This window comes from Hibiscus syriacus, unplaced genomic scaffold, assembly GCF_006381635.1.
Source record: "Hibiscus syriacus cultivar Baekdansim isolate YM2019G1 unplaced genomic scaffold, ASM638163v2 tig00113725_pilon, whole genome shotgun sequence".
NCBI classification, from domain to species: domain Eukaryota; kingdom Viridiplantae; phylum Streptophyta; class Magnoliopsida; order Malvales; family Malvaceae; genus Hibiscus; species Hibiscus syriacus.
In genome coordinates, this window is record NW_024063471.1 from 16385564 (window position 1) to 16396893 (window position 11330).

Genomic DNA, 11330 nt, shown 5'->3' on the forward strand with positions numbered 1-11330 from the left:
ATGTCCTTATCTTGAATGAATAATCAATTTATCCAAAGCATTTTGCTGCATATTTGGAGTTTTTAGATAATTTTTTTGTGAAACCAAGATTCAAAAGTTCTTTCATTTTGATGGTTTCAGCAAATTTTCCCATATAATCAGACAAAAGAACTTGTACATATGCAGCACTCAAAATATATTATCCCATCTCACAGTAACTAATCTACTATCATAAAATTTCACTCCCGTGTAATCGATTGATTTTCATTTTCAACTGAATAACAGAAAATGGTGCCGCCGGATGGACACTATGCCGCTTGTTTTATACAATCGATAGTCGAAACCAAGCGCTTAATAGGAGAACTCGAGACATCCAACTGAAATATACTTCTTCACCCATATGGCAATGTCCTCAGCACAGGCCTCAGCCTCAGGGGTGTTTAGAAGCATTTCAAGAGTTGCAAATTCATGAACCGTGTTTTTATACTCGAGAATAGGAGCAGCGACATTTACCTTGCGCAGTGCCTCTGAGTAAGAGACACCCTGGTCGTTCATCCAGTCATGTTCCGCTACAACCGTCAGTGTTGGAGGCATGAGCTTCAGAGGTGGTCCCCTGTCTGGAGCGAACGGATTGGCAGCTGGATGCTCGAGGCTGAACTCATCATTGGGAAGAAAGACTTGCCACGCAAGTAAGCAGATCGTCTTGTCGTAGAAGTATGATTTGGCCAACCATGTTTGGGATTGTGTGGGAACATTTGAGAGGAAGAACGGGTACATTAGGACCTGTGCTACAACCTTGACAGGCTTCAAACTCTCGCCTGACTGAACAGCTTGGCGAGCAATGTAATCAGCAATGTTTGCTCCACAACTCACTCCAAGTAGAACACATCTGTTTCAACAATGTCGTGATTAACGATTTCGTCAAACGATAAATTAAATTTCTTAAGAAATACAAGAAAGAAAAAGTACAAGGAACCAGCAATTTTGCAGGATAACAATCAAACATAATTTGCTAATATTTCATCTCATCCTATTATTAGGCAAGAATTAAGACATGGCTCCTTGAGATATATCATATATCCTTCCTCAATCCCTCAGCCTCGACTCTACCTCACTCTAAAGTGTGATTTCAGGGTTAATATTCTTCGTATCCGACCATTCCATAAGACAATTATGTGCTCAACTGACAACAGAGATTATGATACAGACATTTATCGATCACACTTAAGACTCAACGAAAGAACAATACAATCAATGGCCAACAAGAAGTTACAGGCTAACTCAAACTCTTAACCACATGCAAAAGCGCTGCATGATATAACATAACTTGGGGCATAAGTTTCTCAACAAGTACTTAAAAAAACATGTTTAAGAAAGCTTAGTGTATATATCTGCTCAAACTTCAGACAAGTCTCAAATGCATGAACAGTATGAAGGAATGAAAGGCATCAAAGCAAATCAGAAAGTCTATGTTCTCTTCCTCTACCAAAATCGCACTTTTTAATCCGAACCCTGACCAGCAATCCACCGGTAAAATGAACTAAAACCAAAGCAAATCAAATATCCAATAAAAATACTTCAAGTATAGTAAAATTGACCCCAAATCATAGCATCATATTCATGTGATGATCAAATTAGGCTTCACTAAATCCTACATTTTCAACAAAAATAAAAAGTTTTTACATGGAAAAACAAAAGGAATAACAATCTCGAGGGATCTGCATGAGCTGCCAACCAAGGTTCTACCTCACTCCCATTCGAGTTATTCGATTGCTTCCCCAACCATTTCAACACCGTCAATCCATCCTCAAACGCCGCCGGATACTTGCTCTCTGGTGCCAACCTATAACCAACCGCCACCATTATAGCATCACATAATTTCGCTATCCTCCGACAAAAGGAATCATTAGCAACCGAGCCATTGCTCCCACTCACCCAACAGCCGCCATGAAACTGTAACATTACCGGTAGCTTACGACAGTTTTGAGCTGATGGTGTTGTAGACACCCATTTTCTTAAAAGATAGAACTAGCAAGAGTTTCTCTCCTAGGAAGACTCTTCCACCATCATATCTTTTAAAGCAACAACCACACCAACAAACGTGCAACAACCGGTGCAACAACCGAGCAAGGAGTCTAGTTGCATTATGATTCTATTGTTAATAGGATTCTAAAAATAGTTAGTTTTTTTTCACTATAAATACATGTAATCCTCCTCATTTGTAACACACGATTTACATACAAAATACAGAGGAAAGCACGGAAAATACAAAGGCAAAGCTATTGTAAACGATTCGAAAAGGAAATAAAAGGTAGCATCTTTTTTACTTTTGATTCAGTCTCTTACATTTATGTTTTAATTATTATTATTTTATTTATTTAACTTTATTTATATGCACATTTCCCTTGTTACTCATTTTATTTAATTGTTTTGTTATATTTTTTTTCATGTAATATTTTTTTTACGTTTTATGCATTTTCTTTTTTACTTTAGTATATATTTTTATTTTTTTAGATTATATATATATATTATTTTTTTATTATCAGTTTTATTAATTTATATATATATTTACTATTTTTTTATTTTTTATTTTTTATTTATTTTATATGTATATATATTATTTTTACTTTTTTATTATTATTTTATTTATTTGTTTTATTTATATATATTTTTTTCTTTTTCTTTATTTTTTTTATATTTATTTTACTTACTATTTTATCTTTACTTTATTTATATTATCTTTTATTTAATTTGTTTTTTCTTCATTTTAATTTAATTAATTAATTAATTAATTTATTTCTTACCTTTTTATCTAACATGGTTTTTTGACATTCTTAAGGCCACACCTTTAAAACTATCTAAGGTAAGTAATGGTGATCATATTTTTACTTTTTAATTTTAAATTACAATTTTCTTAATTTAAGACAACCGGCAAATTAATCGGTACCGAAAGGGTGGTTCAAGGGTGCTAATCCTTCCTTGATCGTAACCGACTCTCAAACTCGACACATTTCTGGTAAAAACGCAGATCAGGTAAGATGGTGTCTGACCCACTTAAATTCGTTTTAAAGTGGTCGGTGGAGACTCCCAACCCAATTATTTCAAGTCGAAGCCCAATTTGGGGCCCAACCGAAAGATGGTTACGACAGCTTGACGACTCCGCTGGGGACAGGTAAGTGAGTCAGGCTAAGGTAATTTCCAGTTGTCTTTTTAATGAAAATAGTAAGTTTAAATTTTAAGGTAATATTTCGATCCTTTTTTACTTACTTTTAATTATATTTTCGGGTAAATAGTTGTACTAATCGTTTTCTCATGATTTCAGCCCTTAAAGATTTTTTCATCTAAGGTTCTAAACTCGAGCTCCAAACCCATTTTAAGTGGGGGTGAAAGCGACGCATTCGTGTGAATTTATTCACCGTATGGGCCGAGGAAGTAGCCTTCGGGATTCATATACCTTATGCCTTCGTGTGAATTTATTCTCCGTATAGGCATAAGGGAATGTGTCCTATCGAGTTTAACTTAGTCCACACAAGCCTGTGATGGGTTTAGGACTAAGGGTCTGGTAAGGCCAAGGGGGCGCCGGCAAGGAGAACTCGGGTACCATTTTTTAGAACCTAAACCGGGAGGCTATGGAGAATTAGAGCCCACCCCAAAATCTCATTCCAAACCCTAGGCTGTTTTGTTTCATGCTTTACTTTATGTTCAAAGAATGCGAACTAGACAAATATGTGGTTAGGATTTGTGTGGAATTAACATGCGGGATAGAGATCATGTCCGGGTAGGAATTAAAGCATGTGGGGTAGGATTTTTCGTTTTTATTATTGTTTTGATTTACCTCACTAACTCTATTTTACTTTTGTTCTCTTTTATTTTGTTTTCATCATTTGCATCATTTAAAACAGGTGTTGATCCACCAAAAACGTGTTTGTTAAAACATGAATGACCTGCATTAATGGACAAAGGGGTTGTAAAACAAGAGGTGAAAAACGCAGGGGTCCGGCTATGGTGAGAAAAGACTCAGAAAGAAAATGAGGATAATCTGGAAGACAACTATGTGTCACATTCGATCAAGAAGACATGGTGCCCATAATCAAATAGATCAAAAGTCAACTTTTCAAAAATGGGTTGATAAAGGTGGCAGGGGCAAGACGAGAAAAAGGTTACTGACCTCGAGAGTCCCTTCAAAGACAACAAGAACAAGATGACAAAACGATAGCTGAATTGGAAGCCATTGTCGACAAATTCAATGAACTTCAGATAATCCCTTTGATGGAGGATTTCAATGATGTTTCCATTATAGAACAGGTTCATAAAAGGATTAAAGCCAGAGATGCAGTCATTCGATACTTCTGGGAACAAGTACAAAAAATAGCTCGTCACTTGCACGATTTAGCCAGAGAAGCCGGAGCGGTTCGGCAGAGTATTCGACCGGTGACAAACAAAGGCAGAAGGCTAGTCAACTTGTTTCAGGGTCTAGAGGATTTAGTCTGGATGCAGTTTTAAATATGTTTATTGTCTCTTAAAAGATAAAACACTTTTGTCCCAATAAAGATTATTTATAATAACAGACATATTTTTGGATCAATGCCTCGAACATTTCATGCATTTTTGCATTTTGCATCTACATTTCATTTTTTAAGCATCTTCATAAACATGAAATTTCTTCATGGAGAATTCGATAAAGTGGTTTTAACCACATGACACCACATGGAAGCAAGATTGTAACATCAAAAGAAAAAAACTGAAATCACAACGAATGAGCCTGATCAGCTGGTTGTACGACTAAGACTGCCAGGATGATCTGAGAAAAGAGTCCATATATCCTAAGGGCTACGATGTTGAAGCTGTTTGCAGTTGCCACATAGGATGCTCCATACATTCCTCTAAGAACTATAAGGCGCTGAAGCACGAGATCGAAAACCTGATGGATTCAGGGGCATGGACACCCGAAGAAGGGGACATTGCATATATCATTTGCACTTAAAGGATTGTTTTGTTTGAACACATCTTTGATCTTTCATGTTTGCTTAATCTTTTAAACAATTGAATTTATGCTACTTTCTAAGGTGGAGCAATTGAAAAAATTTTAATCTTTAGTTCTTCGAATATTAAATGAATTAAGGATTCTTTTAATTCTTCAAGAATTATATATTTTTGACATATGACAAGATTAGACCTTTCTTATCCTTTCTCAAACCCCAAAATAAAATACCTTGATTCTTTACCCAAAATAACTCATGGTCATTACCAAAAAAGACCAAATTTTGACATTACCTCCCTTTGAAACTTTTGAACATTGCCTTTATCTTTTGATACACCCATACCTTTCTTTGAGTCAAATAAAGTCACACCATTGTCTTTTTATACTCAAAATTGACATTTTTATGCCATTAAAACCCAAGGCATTGAGTTGTTCATTTGAACATGAGCATTCTTCTAAGACACAACTTGGGGCATCTCGCAAGGAGCCTGAACATTGAGACATGTTGGGGGCAAGAAGCAGAAAGAAGAATTCACTCGAAATAATTCTACCATGTATTAATTACACTGTTTTCATGTGAATAAAAATAATCCTGAAAATCTATCCCCCTGGGGATACCTCTTCTGTGAGGACTTCCATGTATGAAATGATGAACGGCTTTTTTTCTTCATCCCTACACAACAGGAGAAAATATATATCACTTGTGTCCCCTTCTGAGCCTATAGTATTTTTTTCTTCTGATTCAACCTAACCAAGGATCACCCTCCACACTGGGGGGGCAAGGTGGAGAAAATCTGCTCGTATGAGTAAAGACATTGATTCAGATGAGATACCGAAAGGTGAACCAAATGCCAAGTGCAAAGATTTAATCAAAGAAAAAAGAGAAAAAAACAAAGAGAAAATAAAAAGAGAAAAAAATAAAGAAAAATTGAAGAAAAAAGAAGACAAGATGCATATGCAAAGATTCTCTCGATTCAAATGACGCATCGAGATTCAAACTATTAGATTGATCAAGCACAATCATTTCTGAATCACTGAACCACTTCACTCGAAGATCATAGAGCATCAAATGAGATCGATCAAGCACAATCATTTCTGAATTACTAAATCACTCCACTCGAATATCATGGAGCATCAAGAGAGAGACACATACGAGCAGATTCAAATTGAGCAAGATATGATCGAAGACATCAGAATGAATTGATCCTTGGTTCAATCACCCTTAAACACTTTTTTGAGCCTTTTTTCCATTTCTTTCATAACCATGAACCATGACTTACGTTACGTGCCTTAAAAGTCCATTCTAATCATACATGGATTTCTAAATAGAATAGACTATCTTCAGATTTCATCCCGCCCATCAGGATTAATCTTTATTTGCAAAAAATAGTGTAATTAATGCATTATAGAGAAAATAACAAAAGGGGGTTCAAGACGTAAATTACGAATGACGTCTTGAAACCAAAGGAGGATTCGAGTTGAAAACCTAAAAAGACGGCTCGAATACAAAAATTGGGAAGCTGAGGCGATTGCACGAATTCCTTGATAAGGCATTGCACAATCCGAGCTTGACCATGAAAGCTGGGAATCGGAGAACACTTCCAATAAAGGAGCATGCAAGATACCCCATGAAACCTTTGAGCATCAAATAAACAAAAATGCCAAACCTTTGACCAAACACAATAACCTGAGACATTTTTATCCTTTCCTTACTTAACCATTTCCCAAAAATAGATTTGATCTTGGCACGTGTCAAACGACTATAATTTATTGAAGGATTAACAATGTAATTAATTCTTTGATATCCAATGAACTCTAGTTTTATGATTTGTCTCAATTGTAAAACCGTGAAAGGGGCAATATTTTCAAAACTTTTGGTTAAACATTTTTCGAAACTCTTTTTTGATATTTTCAGAACTTTGAAAATACAAAAGAAAGAAAAACATTTTTTTTTCAAAACAAGACAATCTCTCTAGAGTGAATCTTGGTAAATGACATGTGGCTCTCAAACACAAAACTCATGCTTAGAATCAATGCTGAAGCAAGAAATCAGGAACAATGAGAGCATCTTTGAAGATTCAACATCAGATGTTGGGGCATTTTTTTAGATTTCACATCAAATGTTGGGGCATTTTTTGAAATTCAACATCGAATATTGGGGCATCTTTGGGAATTCAACATCCTGATGCAAATTATCAGACCTTTTGAAGGCATTTCCTCCATATGCAGGAACAAGTACACAAAGCATGAGACTCCATCCAGGGGATAAAATAGAACTAATTCATGTTACATGCATCTTAGACATACTTAAGAGCATCGCATTTATCATTTTTTGTATACATAAGTTTTTGCATCTTTTAGAGTCAAGTTTCAACTTCAAGATGAAGGATGCTCGATTCAAAAGCACATGGTGGTTGCTCTACCTCACAGTGAAGGGGCGACTGTCTGACAACAAAACAACTTTCCAGTTTCAGTCAGAGTCAATTTCAACTTCACGACGAAGGATATTGAACTCAAAGCAACACAATTCGCTCGAGAGTAGATTTCAACTTCACGACGAAAGATATCTAGCTCGAAGCCAAACTTCACAATAAAGGGGTTATCCACGGTTTCGACTTCATGGTGAAGGGAATCGTGTCCACCAGTAACATACAATACTTGGATTTCAACTTCATAACGAAAGATATCCAAGTCAAGACTCAACTTCACGACGAAAGGGCCACCTGCGATTTCAACTCCACGACGGAGGATATCATGCCACTCGAGACAACACAAGTTCAACTCCACAACGAAGAGATGGCTGGTTGTCAACAAACAATTTCCCAATTTCATAGCCAATTTCAACTTCACAACGAAGGATATTGGACTCGAGACAACACAAGTTCAACTTCACAATGAATGGATGAGTGGTTGTCAACAAACAATTTCCCAATTTCGGAGCCAATTTCAACTTCACAGCGAAGGATATTGGACTCGAGACAGCACAAGCTCAACTTCATAGCGAAGGGGTGGCTGGCTATCAACAAACAATTTCTTAGTTCCAGAGCCAATTTTAACTTCATGGCGGAGGTTATTAGACTCGGAACAATACAACTTACTTGGATTTCAACTTCACGACGAAGGATATCCAATTCCAAGGCTCAACTTCACAACGAAGGGGCCATCCACGGTTTCAACTTCACGACGAAGGGAATCGTGCTCACCATTGTCTCTCTTGAGACAGTTTCAAAGTTTCCCTTGAAACAAAATATTTGAATCTGTTTTCATTAAAACTAATTTAGTCTCCCTTGAGACATTTTCTTTTGGAACTAAATTTTGTCTCCCTTGAGACAGTTTCTCTTGAAACATAAACATTGAAATCATTTCCCTTGAAATAAATTTTATCTCGATTGAGATAGTTTCCCTTGAAACGAAATTTTGTCTCCCTTGAAACATAAACATTGAAAACATATCCCTTGAAATAAATTTTATCTCGCTTGGGGTAGTTTCCCTTGAAACAAAATTTTGTCTCCCTTGAGACAGTTTCTCTTGAAACATAAACATTGAAAACATTTCCTTTGAAATTAATTTTGTCTCTCTTGAGATAGTTTCCATTGAAACAAAATTTTGTCTCCCTTGAGATAGTTTCTCTTGAAACATAAACCTTGAAAACGTTTCCCTTGAAACACAAAATATTTAAACCAGTTCCCCTTAAAACGAGTTTTGAGACAGTTTCCCTTGAAACAAAATCTTTGAATATATTTTCCTCGAAACAAATTTCGTCTCCCTTGAGACAGTTTTTTAGAACTAAGTTTTGTCTCTCTTGAGACAGTTTCTTTTGAAATAAATTTTGTCCCTCTTGAGACAGTTTCTCTTTAAACACAAAAAAACCCTCGAAATTATTTCTCTTGAAACACACACACAAAAAACCTTTGAAAAAGTTTCTCTTGAAACACCAAACCCTCGAGTTCGATTATACTAAGCTTCGAGGGCATATCATTTACAACATAACTCAAGGCTAGAAGGGTTATCTGTCACCAAAAGACCTTCGAGATCGACTATGCTCAGCTCTAAGGCACATCATTTACAGCATAACTCAAGGCAAGAAGGGTTATCTGTCAATAAAATTGTCGAGTTCAATTCAATTCAGCTCGATGACACCTCAATCACACTATTGTCCGGCTGCAATCGAGGTTTTTCAAACTGAGAAGAAGGTATGGGTTAGCTGTGCCTTAGTAGCAAGAAGCCTTTTTTCCGTCAGAATGGCTTAAGTGAAGAAAAGCTATCTGTCAGCGAAGAATTTTTGAGTTCGGTTTCATTCAGCTCGAGGGTATATCAACCACATTGTGGAGTCAAGAGATTACTTTCCAGTCGAATTTTTAGCCAAGGTCTTTAAACCAAGAAGAAGATCAAAGTGGACTACAACAAGAAGCCACATTCTGATTCAAATCATTTCAAGATAGACTCGACTTCGCGATGGAGGAGCCATCCGCAATTCAATTCGACAAGCAGTTAGTCTTCAACTCCATTGAACGAAAATTTGTGTCTTTTTATCTTTATCCTATTTTTTGTTCCACGAAAAAGGACAAAGAGGGGCAGCTGTAGACACCCATTTTCTTAAAAGATAGAATTAGCAAGAGTTTCTCTCCTAGGAGGACTCTTCCACCACCATATCTTTTAAAGCAACAACCACACCAACAAACGTGCAACAACTGAGCAAGGAGTCTAGTTGCATTAGGATTCTATTGTTAATAGGATACTAAAAATAGTTAGTTTTTTTCACTATAAATACATGTAATCCTCCCCATTTGTAACACACGATTTACATACAAAATACAGAGGAAAGCACGGAAAATACAAAGGCAAAGCTATTGTAAACGATTCGAAAAGGAAATAAAAGGTAGCATCTTTTTTACTTTTGATTCGGTCTCTTACATTTACGTTTTAATTAATATTATTTTATTTATTTAACTTTATTTATACGCACATTTCCCTTTATTTAATTGTTTTGTTATTTTTCTTTTCTTTTTTTTTCATGTAATATTTTTTACATTTTATGTATTTTCTTTTTTACTTTAGTATATATTTTTATTTTTTTAGATTATATATATATATATTTTTTTATTATCAGTTTATTAATTTATATATATTTACTATTTTTTTATTTTTTATTTATTATATATATATATATTTTTACGTTTTTATTATTTTATTATTATTTTATTATATATTTTTTTCTTATTTTTATATTTATTACTTTATATTTACTTTCTTTATCTTATCTTTTATTTAATTTGTTTTTTCTTCATTTTAATTTTATTTATTTATTTATTCCTTACCTTTTTATTTAACATGATTTTTTGACCTTCTTAAGGACACACCTTTAAAACTATCTAAGGTAAGCAATGGTGATCGTATTTTTACCTTTTAATTTTAAATTACAATTTTCTTAATTTAAGACAACCGGCAAATTAATTGGTACCGAAAGGGTGGTTCAAGGGTGCTAATCCTTCCATGACCGTAACTGACTCCCGAACCCGACACATTTCTGGTAAAAACACAGATCATGTAAGATGGTGTATGACCCACCTAAATTTATTTTAAAGTGGTCGGTGGCGACTCCCAACCCAATTATTTTAAGTCGAAGCCCAATTCGGGGCCCAACCGAAAGACGGTTACGATAGGTGTATAACCACGATCACCATTATCTTCGGATCTTGTATTTGACTCTTCAGCATCGGGTTTCGGTTCTCGCTGTTCGATTGGTGAAAGGGCCGATTACGGGAGGAAGATCCGAACGGTAAGGGCGGTTGAAGGGTCGATTCGGATATCTTTGGTGGCGACACCATCGGTGAAAGAAGGGTTGGAGGCGGAGACGGGTTCATCGGGTTGGGTTGTGACATCTTGTTGATTTGAGGGATCATCGAGATGGTTTGAATAAAGCTCTGTAAACGGCTCTTCAATCTCATTTTGAAGAATAAACTATATAATATTAAAGAAACGCTTGGCATTTTCCTTAAATTGCTATTTTTTAATACCCGAAAAAGTTTTTATTTATGTTAATACAAATCTGGGTCTTGATTTTCTGAGTTTTTCTTGATGAATTTGCAGATACAAGAGATAAAGACGACGCTTTGTTGTTTCCTTTTTGCTTCTGAGTCTTTATTTCTTGTCTTTCGGGTTTTCAATATTGGGTTAAATTCATGATTTTGGAGTGGGAAAGTTTGAAACTTATATTCATGAAATTGGAGGGGGATAGCTTTGCTTGAAACTTGGTGTTTTTATTACTTGACAAAATATATCAGATACAAGCAGAGAAATACGAGTGATGATTTGCATGAAACTTCCTCAAAACTGAATGTTTGATTTACCGTAGGTTTTTATAATGGAT

The 11330-nt window shown here is 35.4% G+C and overlaps 1 pseudogene; it reads right to left on the reverse strand.

Moving 5' to 3' along the window:
• Window positions 1–330: 330 nt before the first annotated feature.
• Window positions 331–10950, reverse strand: LOC120187581 (annotated as a pseudogene).
• Between the last annotated feature and the right edge of the window lie 380 nt (window positions 10951–11330).